Below are 15,786 nucleotides of genomic sequence, written 5' to 3'. Positions count from 1 at the left end.
GTTTGGGGAGCTGCGGGGGAGATGACGGTGCAGGAGGCTGTGGGGAGCTGAGCAGAGGCTGAGTGGAAAGGGGAGATGGAGCTATGAGGAAAGGGGGTGCCGAGGGGGAAGACGAGTGGTTCAGGGGTTGCTGCGGAGAGGGGGGGAGCCTGGGTGTGAGGGGCCCCAAAAGGAAGGTGGAGACGGAGTGCGAAGGGTTGAGGCTCTGATGAAAGGGGGTAGGAAACAAGGGGAAGAGGGTGCAGGAGAAGAGGAGAATGGGGATGCCAAAGCGGTGGAAAAACCCTGGAGAAGGATTTGGGGCCTGACTGAATCCTCAGGGTTGTGGGAGCGAGAGGGCTGGAGGCCGGGGAGGGAGGAAGCCTCCAGAGGGGGCAAACGAGGGCCGGGTGAATGCAGGTGTGTTGGAGCCTGCATGTGGGGAAGTCTGGGCTGGAACAGGGTGATCAGGGTGTGCAGGAGGCCCAAGATTTTGAGGGATGTTTGCAACAGGTGGGGAGAGTGAGGGAAAGGGTGGAGAGCAGGCTTCTGCCCTCCTCCGAGCCCTAAAAATAGCCGGAATTGTGGGTTATAAGGCATTTGCTGGGGATCTTAAGATCCACAGGCAGCGTGCCTGACCTGGCCGCGTAAGGGGCCTTACGGAAATCTCTTGTTCTCACGCAGCATCTCTTCGCCTGAGGCTCCCGGCATGCCTAGCTGACTTGGATAAGAATTTTCCCCTCCTCACAGGTAGGAAAATGGGGACGAAATTTGCCCACCGGGCTGCGGATCAGTCGGCAAAGCCGAGAGTTCAGCCCGGGAGTCCTTTTTCCCCGTGGCTCCCTCTCTAATTGCCACGTACCGCTTTTCAGAAGTGCTTATTCTGCATGTGCGCCTGGAAGCTTGGGGCGCTTTGTGTTTAATATAAATGAAAGACCCTGCGTTGGATTTCGGGGCGGCCAAGGAAAATAAGGCTGAGAAAGCAAATGCTGCTCTTTGTCTTGTAAAAACGTATCTAACTCTCTTCGCCTTCCCCAAGCGTAGGTCAGAAGTGAGAGAGGAAAATCGGGGAAAGCACGATTGTTGTCACCGCTAGTTTCAAGTGCGATGGTCTTTCTGTAAGAACTTGTCAGAGCCCTCCTGGGCGCTCTGGGACATAGAAATGCAAGTTAGGTTGTTGTTTTTTTTTCCCTGTGTGTTTGGTAACAGCGCTGTCAGTAACTGTGTTTGGGAGCAGATGTCTCTTGTTCTAGTGCTTCAATTAGCCGGAGTGGAAATGCTGCTAATTGCTAGTAAGTGGAATGGGAGCATAAATTAAAAGCGGAGCAAGACTTAGCTTGTGAACACTGCAGATGCTGATATTTTTTCCAAATAAAAATAACTGTGTTTTATCGGTACCCAGGGGTCACGAAATTGGGCTCAGAGGAGGGCGACCGTTCCTCTCGTGGTGCGCTGATCAGCACGCGCGGGCTCGGGTGTTTCTGATGACCCAGTTGCTTCCCATGATGACCCGGGAAACCCGGTTTTCRTCTATTTTTGTTCTTAGTGCTTTGCTTTTTCATATGTTCATCAGTGTTYACAGGGCGGCTCTCTTCCCGGTGTCTAGGTGATTTAATGGTCGAGTTGAATCGCAGAGARYTCYGGGGCTAGATTTTTCTAACATCTCRTGCCACTTTGGGCTGGATRTTCAGAGGAGGCGAGATGTAAATTGTACAGGAGCTGGGATGCCTCAGTGCTGCTAAATCCTATGTCTCACACTGGGTGTCCCTTGAAAACAAGGTTTTGCCACAGTTTGGYCTATCAGGAGCAGATAAAGGATTAAAAAAAGGATAATAAAGCGTCCTCTGCTCCACAGTGCTCCTCTTCGAGTAAACACGGGGCTCACGATGCTGCTCTGAGCCTCGCGCTAGCAGACGCTCTGCTCTCTACCTCCCTGCGGCAGAGACGGTGCCAGCGGCTCCTGGGAAAATTTTGCTGTCCCACGGTACCGCTTTCGCTAGGGACGGAAAATCGGCGGGCAGCAGCGCAGGCGGCGCCTGCCAAATGCGGCTGTAGTTCTTAGCTGCGGATTTATTCACTTGCATAACTCGTTTCCCTGTGCCCACCAGCCGGTTTGCTGGGCTGAATTTCCCCGGAGCTGGAGATGAGGYTGTGGGGCATCTTGCGCTGCGTTCGCTGCGTTATTTCGCATCAAGGATAACGCTTCGTTGAAGCAGAGCTGTAGAATAAAACCAGAAAAATTCCAGGATTACTTTTTAGCTACGGTTTTTGCTGTAAATCAGTCCGTTTTGCAACAATTAACTGGGCGTGTTACAGGGCTGCAAATTGGTGCCGACAGCATCCTACACAATGGGCTTGTAAATATCTGCAAATCAGATTTATTGAAAATACCCAGCTGCGGAGCGGGGCTTTAGGGAGGATACAGCTAACCTTAGGAGAGCTGAAAGGRGGGGAAAAGAAAAAAAGAAAAAAAGCTTTTTAAATAAAGCCCCAAACAAAGTTTGAATAGTAGCCAAAGAATTGGCTGCTTGCTGCCAGTAAAAACATTAACTAATCCTGGCAGCCTTTTAAGGAAAGTATCTTTCTTTCTGGTTAAGAAATAAACCTGTTAGATTTATTTATTGTCCCCTGCACAGGTTGAGGGAGGCTTTCTGGAAACCACGTCTAAATTCCGCGTAGGAATACGTGGAACACTGCGCATAGTGAAGCTGTAATGTGGGACTGTGTCAATCTGCGGCCAACATCACTCGTATTCCAGTAAATGTTTCTGACCTGTAACTCATCAGAAAGTTCACTCGGAAAAACCTCCTTGGCTTGCTGATCAGGTACCACCCTCGCATTCGCAAATGAAGATAATTAGCTAGAAAATATTTCGGTGCTGAAATAATCACAAAACTTTCCGGGATAGATACTGGTGAGATAACGATCGCCGTCCACTCGGGTTACGTTTTACCTCCGTTCCGTGGAAACGTACGCGCTGCTCCCTTTCCTCTGTGGTGTTCCGACTTCCCAGATGTTTTCCAGATACCAGTTATCTTTGTTTGGTGATATTTATTTTGCTAACACTTATCAAATCTGCCAGAAGGAAGCTGTCTCTATGGAAAATAAAAAAGTCACGGGGTTTTACTCCGGACCCCTTGGTGCGCTTTGCGCCGCCTCCAGTTTAGAAGTCGGAGATTGTTTGCTGACTTCTCGCTTGATGCTCTCTGCCTCGCTGAGGATGACTTTTGGGGATATTATAGGCGTTTTAAAATACACGATGGAACTAGGTTGAAACAGGTTCCACCGGTAGGATGCACCTAAGTCTTTGCTGGACCAGCGGGCTCTTCCCATGCCGTGCAGCTTCTCTCTCTCTCTCTCTCTCTGCGGACGGGCAGCGGGATCAGGTTGCCTCTTAACATCCTCCCACTGCTGCTTTTCTTTCGAGGGGGAGTTTTATTTTAACTAGTGGCGCTGCAGGCTGCTGGACAGGGAGTGTCTCGCCACTCCTTGTCCGCGTGCGGAGCAGGAAAGTCCGAACCCACCCAGGCGCCGAGACAAATGCATCTATTTGTTTTGATTATCGACTAGTAAAAAGGGGGGAAGAAAAGCGTACACACGTCTCCGTAGCTCAGCGTGCGGCGACTGTAACGGTCAGCGGGAGAAGGGCTCCGCCAGCCGCCTGTGAAAAAGGCTCTTTTCACGAGCTACCTCGCTCCCTTCCCCGGCCCCCCTCCTTTCGGCATACCTGGACGTTTGCCACGTTCAGGCTGGTTTTGACAGCGTAGCGAGCAAGTCGCAGGGTCTTTTTTTGCAGAGAGCGCCCTGGAGCAGACGGCGCGCGTACCTCTGCCAACTTCAGCTTTGGCAGACCAGCCCGGGGTGAAAGGTTTTTGCGTCTCAGGGCTTTTCTTCAATTCTGGATCCCTGGCTGGGTAAGAGCTAATTCCTTTCCTTCTCCCAGCTGCTGGCGTCTTACCTCTGCCCTTTGGCGGACGTTTTGCAGAGCGATAGCTCTCGAGCGCTTCTGGTCCGCGACTGCCCTTCTGCAGCGGGCACCTTGCGGGTCTCCCGGTACCGGTTGTGGTAGCAGTTATCGTTATATTGCATTTTATTTCTTGCATTTCTGTCCCGACGTGCTGGAAATCGGCGCGGCCTGGAGCCTGGGACAGCGTTTGGGCCGGGCCGCTCTCCCTCGAKGAAGCGATCGCCGCGGTTGTGTCCGGCGCCACGGGCCTGCCCGGCTGCTGGCGTCGGCTCTCGGGCGGCGAGTCCTGTTGCAACCTGAACTTTCCTTGTGGTCTGACGTCCCCGGGTGGGAGCAGCCACCCRGGAACTCCCGCTCGCCGTGTGGGGAGCGGGGGGAAGCGATCGGAAGCAAAACGTGCTCAACTTTGGCAAGAATGGGGTCTAGAAGGTGGCAGGACCGGAGCAGGGTTACGTAACGCGCTCCTGACGCTCTTCCTTTGATTTGGGGCGGCAGCCTTGATTCCTTGGTACCTGGCTTTTCCGATGAATAATGTACGAACTTGTGGGCAGTTGGCAGAGGAGGAAAAGGGGGTGGGAGGGAAGGAAGTGTATTTTTACATCACGGTCGGTGGTTGCAGCTGATGCAGAGCCTTCCACCGCTAATTTTGCGCTCCCGGAGAACGAGCAGTTCTCTTTGAACGTCTCCGCGCGGGAGAAGCCGACAGTATGTGCAGCATACGGATGGGCCCGTTCCCCGAGGTCGCGTCTTTCCCCCAGCCCGCAGCTGCGGGATATTTTCGTGGAAAGCGGGAGGGCGGGTGGCTTTCCTCTCCGTGCTTTCTGCCCCGTTCCGGAGGAATTTCCTGACCCTACTGTACAGTTTGACTTCCTATTCCAGGCTCATTCTTTCCCGCAGATTCGTGGCCAGCCTGCCTGGAGAAGGAGGAGTTGCGCTCGGATCCCTCCGAACCGCCTGTTGCCCCAACCCTGCYGTTTTGTCCATGCGCCGCTCTGCAGGGAACCGCTTCGGTTTCTTTTTTCCGGATTCCTTGCTTCACCTGCTTAGCCAGGAGCTGATTTTTTTTTTTTTTTGTCCCATCTTTAAAAGCAACAAAGTAAAACTTTCCCCCGAGACGGGCAGTTTGCAGGTATCCTTCATCTCGTGGGATTAGGCTTGCGCCCGACTGTGAATGGAGCAAGCGGCTTTAAAAATTACACATCCCGGATGTCCCCGGCCAGCCCTGCTCGCCCGAATGCCCGACGTCGCCCCGCTCGCGATCCCGGGCGCGGCTGGGATTCCGGTTAAGGGCAGCGCTCGGGTCCTGTCTCAGCCCAGCATTGCAGGGAAGATGAGCTGTCTCTTCCCAAAAAAAACCCAGAAGGGCTGAGTCAGCTTGGCTGGAGCTGGATGCCTGATTCTGGGATGTTTTCCTTGGGAGGCAGGCTGCAATAATTAATGCCCCGAACGAGGCGCTAACGTCCGATCCCCTGGAAGCAGGGGGGCTGCAGTTTGGGGGAGGTTGCGTTAACGGATTTCGTTCCCCTGCCGAGGGCTCGTTTCCTCASCAGAGAGCTGATGTGGTGGTGTTTCCACGCTGGGATTTGGGGCAGATCCCTCGCTGCCGCCGCCGAGTTAAGTGCGGTGGTTGTTCCCTCCGCGGGGGAAGCGGTAGCCGACAGCCGCTTGCTTCGGGGCCGCAGCCKCATCGCTAGCAGCGCTCGGCCCGTCCGTGCTGCCCAGGAGGAAGGACGGTTTTTCCCCAGAAGTCTTCCCMGGCTCCGGGAGAAATCCCAGGGACCTTCTGCGGCTTCTATGCAGCCTAATTACAGCGGCATCGCTTTTATTTAATAAAAGCTGATGTCTCTGGAGCTTAGCAGAGGAAGGGAGGGATATTTGCCGTATGCGGTAGGAACCGAGCCGTGGCAGGTTTAGTGTTTCAAAGTCAGCTTTACTCGGCGCAGGTGCAGCTCGCGTTTCAAAACAGGTTTCCCAGCCGGTGCGACGTATCCTGAAGGATTTGCTGTTTTCTTAGATTTTTGGGTTTTTTTTTAAGTGGAAGCCGCATGCTTTCCCCAGGCTTAATAGAAATTACCCGTTCCAAAGAGCGGAGTGCTTTGAGACTAAAGTGATGGTTTCTTAGCCCAAATAATCCCAACGAGCCGATTCCTCCGACAGGCCTGGTGAAGCCGGCTCATCTGTTAGCTGAGCTCAGGCTGCTGTGCCAACGTTTTAGGTGTTACAGGCTTCGGGATGACTCTTTGTGTGTGTTGTGTTGTTGTTTTTTAAGGTGGGGGGGGATAAAAATCGGTCTGTTGTTGCCGTTCAGCAACCTCCGTGCTCTTGACGCAGCTTTTGACCCGAATCCTCCAAAGCTTCTCCAAACTAAATAATTCAGCGTGCGAGCGGGCGCTGCTAGTTCAGTTTTCAGGAGTTTGTGCCGCCAGAGGAGCGGAGGAGCGGGAGGCGCTCGGTGTTGCAGGATCCTCCCTTCCTCGAGAAGGCAAGTCGCGRCGTGCTCGCGGCAGCGGCCTGGCGGCACCGAGCTCGGTAGGAAGGACCTTCGCGAAGACCGGTTCTCCCCGGGGCAGCCGGGACTGTGCCATCCTTGCCGGGGGCAGAGCAGCGTTCCTGGGCCCGATTTCTAGAGCCGTTTGCTCCTCYGAAGGCGGAGGCGATTCGTATACGCCGGTGCCTTTCGTTAAGAGCTCGAAAGAGGCGGTGACAGGCCTTTGGCGGCCGGACAAAGAGATGTTTAAATAATGACTATTTTCTCTAATAAAGTTGGATGTCATGAAAATGTAATTCCTTTGAACCGTGCTTGCTCCGCTCTCCCTTCCCCACGCCGTGCGCTTGCACGGTGCAAATGAGCTATAATTTTTGTAAATGATGTAAGGGGCTAATTAAAGGTTTTACTGGGCTAATCAGCTTGCAGTTTAATTAGCACCGAATGGTAATCGCTTGCTGAAACGTAAATTGACTTCTCGGCTGCTGTCAGCCTGTGACAGTGTGTTTAACATCCCACCCGCTCCCGAGGAGCGCGGGGACACCGTGCTTCCTTGTTCGCAGGGCCGCTTTGCCCGGAGTCGCTCCCGCGGAGCCGCGCGCCAGAGACCGCGAGCGTCTGTCGCGCCGGAGCTCGAAGCCGGGCGAGCGTGGGCATCTCCACCCGACCTGCCAGATTGCAGCATTCGAGGACTCGCACGTAGGACGAGCTTTTTCCCTCGGGTAGGTAGTGACCGGAACGGGTTGTTGGCTGATTGCTCTCTTAACAAGTTTTGGCCGGAGCCCGAGCGGGTAGGTGTTGGTGTAAACACGCAGCCGCAGCTGTTCGTGGGCTGCCGCGAAAGGGAGACGAGCTCGGGCTCGGCTTTGCTATGGCGTTAACATGCAGCAGGCTCCGCTCTGGCAGCGCGTTAGGTCATTAAAATCTCTCGGCCTGATGAGGGCTGAGCGTTAGGCAGCAGAGCACCTAGTTAGAGCTTTTATTTTAATGTCATCTGAGGCCGAGTCGGATGAAACCGAGTCAGCGGACTGCCTGGAAGAAACGGCTGTTAGTTTGCAGCGCTGGAAGCCCAATGTGCTAGACAAATGTGACTGTTTTCACTATTGCTAGTGCAGGTGCTTGGGAAAGGGACAAAACTTGACTAAAAGAATTGGTTAAAAAAAATTCCAGCTTCCCAGAGGCTCGGGGTTTGTATTTAATTTGCTGGATTGCTCAGYACACGGCAGCGAAAGGAGCCCGTTCCCCCTTCTCTCACCTAACACATCAGGCAGCCGCTTCCTCCGCGCGCATCTTCGTCTAGCAGGTTGCGTTTTGTTTCTTTTTCTCTTATTTTTCCTGACCTGGTCTAAATAGCAAACCACAGGAGAGAAACTTGGGAGCATCCCTGCCTCCCCTGCACGCAACTGGAAAGGTGGGAGCTGGCTCCGTACCAGCACCGTCGCCACCAGGCCTGAACAAAGTCAGTCGGTGCTAACGCTCCCGCCGGTGCACGTGCAGAGCGTGTTGTGCTGCGGAGGCCRAGTTTAGAGGGTGAGAACAGCCCAGCAGGTTAAAAAATCACCTTAAAATGAAAAACGCTGTTGGTGCAGCCACGCGTTTGGACCCTGGAGTTCGATCTCTCCGTGCCGGCCTGTAAAATGCAGAGAAACAGCGTCTGCTTTTCTTTCCGCTCCCCTCGAGAGGCCGTGCTGAGCTGCGTATGACCAGCTGGAAGCTGACGGAGCGTCGTCCTGGATGCATGTCTCGAAGCGCTCCTTGAAGTCACCTTGCGACACCGAAATCTCGTTGCCCTCCTGGCCTGGAGCGCGTGGAGCCCAGCGGCCGGGGTGAAAGCCGAGCTCTCCGAGCGCCTCTAATTAATGCGCTGTTTCGGCGGAATAACCGGAGATGCCCGTGCCAGTTCGCTCTCGCATTCCTTGCATGCCTYGCCGCTCCCCGGCCCCCCCGACCCTGCGATTTCTGTCTCGGTGGAAACCTCACGCCGCAAAAGCCGTGTTTCTGCGTTTCTAAGGGGTTTGGGCCGCCAAGTCCCCCGGTGAGGCAAAGCCGCGTCCCCYCCGGAGCCAGCGCCTGCGAAAGCGTGGGCGGTTTCGCCAGCTCGACCTCCCGACCCCTCCGCAATGGCACTTTGATCTGCAGGCTCTGCATRCGGATAAGATTGTGTTCCCTGGCATCCGCGTAACCAGATACATCRGGCGAGGCCGAGCGTTTCCACCTCCTGGAAGTCCTGCTGTCACACAAGTTTCTCGCTGTCGTCGGCTGGCTCCCGAACGTGCTGTTAAACAGGGGGGTTCCGCCTTTGCGGAGTACTCGGATTCCAACGGAGCGAACATTGGGCTCRCTGAGGCACGGTTCCCCTGCAAATTGGCAGGGGGGGAAGGTCCCCTAACGAGAAAAAATTAAGTGCTGCCTAATACTTCTTTGGCAAAAGGTTAGTGCAAAGGGGCCGAGTCATGAAGTTGCGTTAAAGACGGACTTGCATCAGTCGTGGGCTGCAAAACCACCTGGTCCTATAGGAAGGGAATATAAAGATATAGGTGCTTGGCTCTTGTGGCTCCGGTCTCCGAGCAGCTCAGTCGTTAATGTAGTTATGGCTGGTCGTGGTCCCTGGAGTTGGTGCTTTGAGGTGGGTTGAGATACACATATGTAATATATACGTATATGTGTGTACGTGTATGATCCCAGCCGGAGAGTCGTGTCTGCCACTGCTTCCCGTCCCTGCTCCCGTGCCTCCGAGTGGCACCCGTGAGCAGCGGCRCGGGTGGCATCCAGAAGAACCTCTCGAAGCTCGCCCCGCGCTGGGTCTGTGCCGATGGGCGGCTGGGGCTGGGATCGCTGTAATGAGGGATTTTAGCTCCGTTTGCGGCCGTCAGCGGACCGCGGTGGCAGCGCCCGGGGGAACCGCTGGAGGTGTGCGAGGAACAAGGTCCATGGAGCGTCTCCATCTCATTAGCACCGAAGGGGAGGCCCTGGGTTTTGTGCTTGCCATCGCGTTGGTGGGTTTTTCTCCTCCCTGCAGCAAATACTTCAGCTGATGACAATGCTGTCGCCTTATAAAACCCCTCCGAGGTAACTCCTTCTTTTTCTTTTGCGAGGACGCTTGCGCAGAAGAGCTGCTGCGGTGGGAGATAAATTTAACAAACRCTCGCGTAGGCTCCTCTCCTGCGGAAGTCTCTGTCGCTATGCTTGTTGTGGATCTCCTGTTATCTTCCACCCCATCTCCTGAAGCTCCATAACTGTATTTTTCTAAAATCCAGTATTGCTGGTTCATGCCGGCAGTGGAAATGCGGTAACCCAGCCTTGATGTCCTCCTCCCGCTGCTGGAGGAGGTGGTGGCAGCACCAAGGCTGCCGCTCCTTAACCCCGCCGATTAAATCCGCCGTTTGCTTTATCTTCCAAACCGTAAATACGTTGGATTTAGTCTGGAATATTTGGGGACGATTTGTMCCCTCTTGCTGAGTGAGGTCTCCGATTCCAGCAGAGCTATTTTGGATTCACGTAGGGACCAGTCTCCCCTTGGAGCAGAAGAAGAGGAGGTTGCCCACCCTAAGTCTTTCTTCCTCAATAAGGATTTTTAAGCCCAAATTGGATTTAGAAGTACAATCTGCTGCCAGATCACATTAAAATCATCATTACTAGTAATTCCCCTCCGAGGCTGCTGGGACAGCAAGACTGGTTATGCATAAACGAAAGGGACTTTGACTTCATTTGTGGTTATTTATCGTCTGAAACTTGTGGTTGCTAATGGTACCGTTTCCAGGTTGAGGTGGTCTTYCCTGATGCGGATTATCCTCCTTTTGCTGCCGCTGTGGTTATCTAGTTTATTAAAACGGGGGCTAACAAAACATGCTTAGTCCTAGAAATAATCTGAATTAAAACGTAGTCCCTCTCTGCTCCCCCTGCCTCTCTGGACCGGGTGATGAACAAAGCTATTTTGCAGTTGGGAAGACTTGCTCTTGGTCTTTCTGGGAAGCGGTGGAGAGGAGTTCCTCGTGCTGCCGATAATGATGGCGATTTCAGCAGTTTAAGTGCACTTGGGACTCTGAAACACAAACGCCTTGACCCGTCCCATGTAAATCACCGTGTGCTCAGGAGCATGTGAAGCTGCAGCCCACTCAGGGGCCAAGCGGGACGGCTGGGGCCTCCTGAAGCTGGCTGAAGCCTCCTGCGCGGCCCGGGCTCCCGGCTCTTCTCCGGCACCTTTAGAGCGTGGCAGTGATGTTGAGAGGTCCTGTGTTGGCATCCAGGTGGCCGGAGCCAGCCAAGAACACACGCTGTTCCCAAATTATCCACAGCAGGAGCAGGCAGCTGGGAGGCCCACGGTTCACCAGGTCCACCCTCAGTTTTGGAGGACCAGCCTTGCTCTGGGGTTTGCCTGGCCACGGGTGCTCAGCAGACTGGAGACTCCCATGCCCAGCTAACAAGCCCCAGGAGGTGAATCCATCCCACGTTCGTCCCGGGAAGTCGTGTGGTTGGAGCAGGGTGATTTTGAGCCCGCTGAATGCTCGTGGGGTTGGGTCGCAAGCTGTGTGTGACCTTGGGCAAGTCTGTGCTTGCTTTATTTATTTTTTAATGTGGCTATATCCCTTGCCGAAGAATCGGAGCATCCTGGTTAAATGGGGAAACCTCGGCAGACTTGGTTTGCTTCCCTGGTAGTTTAACTCCTTGTGAAGTAGTTGGGATGGCGGGAAAAAAAAAAAAAGCTACCGGATAAAGACGGAGTCCAACTCCTCCACCCATGACCAAAGAGATCGTCTGAACGTGGAGAAACCTGTTTGTTCTGGCCTCGGGTCTGCCCAGGAGAGACGGGGAGGAGGAGATGATGTCAGATATAAATCGGGAAGCTGCTTTTTCTTTTTCTTTTTTTTTTAATCAGTTTGGAGCTTCCACTTGCAGTTCTGTTTGAGGGGGTTTTGGTTAACCCCGCTATAAGCGGATGAGTCACACGTGTAATAGCTCATCGGCTGGTGGGACAGTTACTCCCTAACTCACAGTGCTGAAACGGTTCGTCTTTATGAGGCTTTCCACGCCTGTTGTTAAGCTGCTTACGCTTCCAGAACCCTAAAAAGCACACGCAATTTGCGTTTCTTGCATTAACATAATATCCTTTTTAACTAAAAGCACTTTTCTTCTATTTCAAGGTACGTAACGGAAGGGATTTTGCTAATTTTAGATTCTAATCTGGTTTTTTTGCATTGGTGTCATTGCCACCGCTGATATTTTTCTAAAAGTTTTACCTGTAGCTGAYGTTTTTCTGCTGGGAAAAGCAGCCAGGCGCGGAGCCGGTCCGCGTCGCTGCCTCGGAGGAGCTGAGCCCTCGCAGCTCCTGCGGCTGAACCGTGGGGGCTCTCGGCTGCGTGGGTCGGTTTTAATTAGCAACGTACGGATTTTGATCTTGACCCGAGGCCCTCAGGTACGTGAGCTCRTTTGCTAAGTGTAGGTTTGAGGGCTTTTTCAGGAAGGACTTTGCGTTCTCCCTTGCTCAGGATATCAACCCACAAGCCCTGAAAGAGCCTGGACTTCCAGGAACGCCGGTGCTTCCTCCTGGATTTGAGAAGSTCTGAATCTACGTGAGGTGCTCGAACCTCCAAAATTCTTTTCTTCCCTGCAAAACTTTTTGGCTGATGTGACTTTCCTGCAGTTTGAGGCAAAACGAAGCGCAAACCAAAGACCTGGTGGCTCCTCTTCGGTTGCAGCGGCYGCTCCTTGCCCGTCGGGAGGTTATTCGGAGCCTCTGAGAGCTAACGACCTCCCGATTTCCAGCCCAACACGTACGCGGTGGCCTGGCCGAACCTGGCCCTGTGCAAACACTTGCTGCACAAACTCMCTTTATCTAGTTTGTCTTCGGGGTGCTGCCTTGGGTAAACCCCAGCAGCTTCCAAGCAATACGAACAGATCTCAAATAAAAACTCGGTGCATGTGCTGTGAGGAGTTGGAAGAAACTTGGACGTCTCCARCGGAGCCTGCTCCGAGCTCCTTTTCGTTTCCGAAGCCGGTTTTAGAAGCCCTGTGCGAGTCGCTGCGGTGCCTTGCCAAGGCCTCACACCTCCGCTGCCTCCGAGGGGTTTCAGTGCCTCGACTCCGCTTAGAAATGAGCCCGGCCTGTTAATTTTGACTGGCTCCAGATCTAGTTGCTGCATGAATTATTTCCGAGCGCCCTGGGGGCGCAATCCTCTTGCCCTTCCCGCGCTAGTTAGTCTGACACCGGAGCGCTTCCACCGAGATACTAAACGAGCGAAGAATTTTAAAGCCTCGGCCGGCGGAGGGAGAAACGCCGTCCGAATATAACGGTGRGAAAATCTAGCAGCAGAAGGGGAAGAGTTAAAGGTTTAGCTGCCGATGGAGCAAATGGACTAAATTCTTCTTTTTATAACGTCCCGTTACGTTTAAAGGTCTACCTGGCCAAGCGGGRAAGGATCAGAGAATTGATTTGGGTCCAGAGCGAGGAGCCAGGGGAGGACAGCGTTCCCGCTCTTAGGACAGCCGTTTAAATTAAAAACAAATCCCGTATTTTATTTCCGAGTGAGTAGTTGGCTTACTGCATGATCTGGGACTGGTCTGTGCTTCCTTTCATAAAACGATCTTGCTCTAATGCCGTGAGATACGTGGTTAGGAGCCCGATATCGCGTCCGTGGGGAATGGAAGCAACCTGCCCGTTTCTGTGTGATATTGTGCTGTAATATTTTACGAAACTGGCTCTGAATGCTGGGAAAGAGTCTCCTCTTGCCCAAAGCCGGGGTGATTGAACCAAAAACAGTCTGATGACGTTTTAGGGGAGAAGGTACAATTCTGCAGCAGCACCCGAAGGTGAGTGTTGTCATAAACTGGAGGAAAAGGTAGAATTGAGCCAAGAGCTCTGCTGGGGCTTTGCTTTGCTTGATTTATTTATATATTTTTGCCAGAGTTATCAGCCACGGCCGGAGCTGGGTGATCGGATTTGGGCCTTTCAGTCGTCCCCTAAGAAGTGGGAAGTTCACTGCCTTGTCCCTTGTGTGCCCAAGAGGTTTCTGTTCGGAAAGAATATGTCGTTCGGTTTGAAAATCCAACCATCTTCTCCGCTTTTTTTTTTCCTTCCTCCTGCACCGTTTTTCGAGCAGGGCAGCTAGTTTCACGGAAAACCTGAATCCTTTCTCAAAGATTGCTGCCAAAACAGCCTGCGGTTCTTGAGCGCCTTTTCTCTGAAGCCCTTGGAGCTCTTCACGATCGTCTTCCTTTCGGACAAGTCGCTGTTATCCCGCTCCGCTGAAGGCGAAAGAAACCAAAGCACAGGGAGGCGGCTTGGCCCTCTTTGCAAAGTGAGTCGGGAGAAGAGCCGGGAATAAATGCCAGAAACCTGTGCTCCTCCGTCCCTTTCCTCTTCCGGCTCCGCTGAAACGCTGTGTCATTGCAGGGCAACACCGGAGGCTCCCGAGCGGATGGCGAAAGGGGAGAAATGGGAATTAGATAAGTGGTGATCGCTCAAATGCAAAACTCCTTGGGAGATCCGGGCTGTCTTGCTTGCGCCTCCTTTATGGAGGGCGTCCGGCAGGTTTGCGCTCCCGAGCTTCTCGTTCTCCGACTCGCTTCGCCGCTCTCGGGAGGGGACGGGGCTGGCGTACGCAACAGGTTTTCCCCGGAGCAGCTCCTTGACCCACGCTCGCCCTAGGCTTGCGAAATCCTTCCCTCGCGCCGGCTGTTTTGCGGGATCACCCCTCTTTCCCTGGCTCCGGCGTGCCGATCCGAGCCATCTTTAGGAAAGCCGGGCACCCGAGCGGGGCCGCCTGATACGGGCGCCTTCGCTGCCGCTGGTTTACCGGGGCATCCGCCGCTGCCCGCAGGGGCTCCGCGTGCAGCACCGGCTGAAGCGGCAGCCGTGAACCGCATCCAAACCGATCGCTTTGGGGAAATCGAACCCATTTGGCAATGTGGAAAAAGCAGCTGGGGGATTTTCTGCCACTTGGCAGGAAACGTAGTCGCCCCGCGGCCCGGGGGAGCGAGCGTCGGCAACTGCTGCGTGCCGGCGATGTCCTGGCTGTCGGCGCGCTGCAGCCTGCTGGTATTTCAGGAGTTTTCTTGGAAGCATTTGCTGCTAAGAAAATGGCTCACTAGGCTGATTTCTTTTTTTTCTTTTTTTTTTTTTTTTTGTGTGTGTGTGTTGATAACCATTTTGGCTCCGCGCAGCGTGCTGTTGCTTCGCTGCCGCTCCGCGGAGCATCAAGTGCTTATGAAAATAGCAAGGCATCGTATTTATATAGCTCCGAAATAATATTTTGACTCCCTCATAACGCGCGTGTGACAGCGCTCCGGCTTAACCCTCGCGCCGCCGACCTTTTCGACGCTTCTAACGGGGTTTTGCTGTAAATAGCTGTAATATCAGGACAACAGTTGCAATTCGGATAAGCAAGAGAATTTATTCAGCTGCAAAATAACCCGCCAAAAGGCCCCCCGTGTCTTTCAGCAGGTCGGTTCCTTGCTCTTAATTCACAAGGTGTCCGTACGAAAGCTGTGCCAACGTACACGAGGGGCTATGGCAATGTCGGTTGAACGGTCGCCGGTTAAACAAACCCGACGGACTTCGCAGGGGAGGAAATGTAACGTTTTGGCTAACGTAAGGTTTTGGGATGGGGCCTCGGCAAGCGGGATACGATGAGCATCTGCTGGGAGTAACATCCTTGGTGGCCGCAGCCGGCTCCGGAAGAGGACACCTATTTCTGCCCCTTCGTTTCAGGCTTGTCCGCGCGGGACCACGTTGGTTGTTCTCATCTCCAGCTCTGCAGCGCTGCTTTTCCCCCGTTCTCGGAGAATACGATTCCTCCAAAGAAACCCCAGGTTTCGAACTGAATTGCCGGCAGGGCTCCTAGCGCAAAGCCGCGTGGTTGACCCATAGTCGTTTTTTGACTGATGGTTTGAAACTTGGGAGGTGGAAGAGAAACCAAAGTCCGCTTCCTTTTGCCCTACGGAGAAGCAATCGGGGAAGTTGAATTTTGAAGGTAATCCTTCCTTTTAGACCTCCGAGGTGCTACCAGGATACGCCGCCGAAGTGCGACGGCGTCGATTAGAGGGTACGGAGTAAGCAAGCGTGCTGCAGGCTTGGAAAATATTAGGGTCACCTGCAAGTCAAGGATCACCAAGACGTGTGCTTTTGCAAATCTCGTTAAGATCCCAAAAGATCTGAGGGACAGCGCCAGGCCTTGGATGTGCTTTTATCTTTCCGTGAATTAATCAGGGCGTTTCACAAGGCTTTAAAATTGATGCTAGAGGCTCTTGGCAGCTGAAGAGAGCAGCTGGTGGATTCGCGTAGTCGCAGCAGCTTTCGACGACGTGTAAATCGGAGGGTTTTAAACGGCTGCTCGTTTGCGCTGCCGTAAGAGGAATA

At 53.6% G+C, this 15,786-nt stretch overlaps 1 protein-coding gene across 2 annotated transcripts in view; it reads left to right on the top strand.

The window, feature by feature from the left end:
• Positions 1–458: 458 nt before the first annotated feature.
• PAK4 (p21 (RAC1) activated kinase 4) overlaps positions 459–15,786 on the top strand; it is a 32,917-nt gene continuing 17,589 nt past the window's right edge. For both annotated transcript variants that reach the window (XM_026058241.1, XM_026058242.1), the window contains exon 1: positions 459–729. The gene's annotated coding sequence lies outside the window, so the exon portion shown is untranslated. The remainder of the gene's footprint in view (positions 730–15,786) is intronic.

The sequence above is a fragment of the Apteryx rowi genome, unplaced genomic scaffold (genome assembly GCF_003343035.1).
Source record: "Apteryx rowi isolate R43461 unplaced genomic scaffold, aptRow1 scaffold_1447, whole genome shotgun sequence".
NCBI lineage: Eukaryota > Metazoa > Chordata > Aves > Apterygiformes > Apterygidae > Apteryx > Apteryx rowi.
The sequence above is the reverse complement of the archived record's forward strand: the minus strand, read 5'-3'. Positions and strand labels throughout refer to the sequence as shown.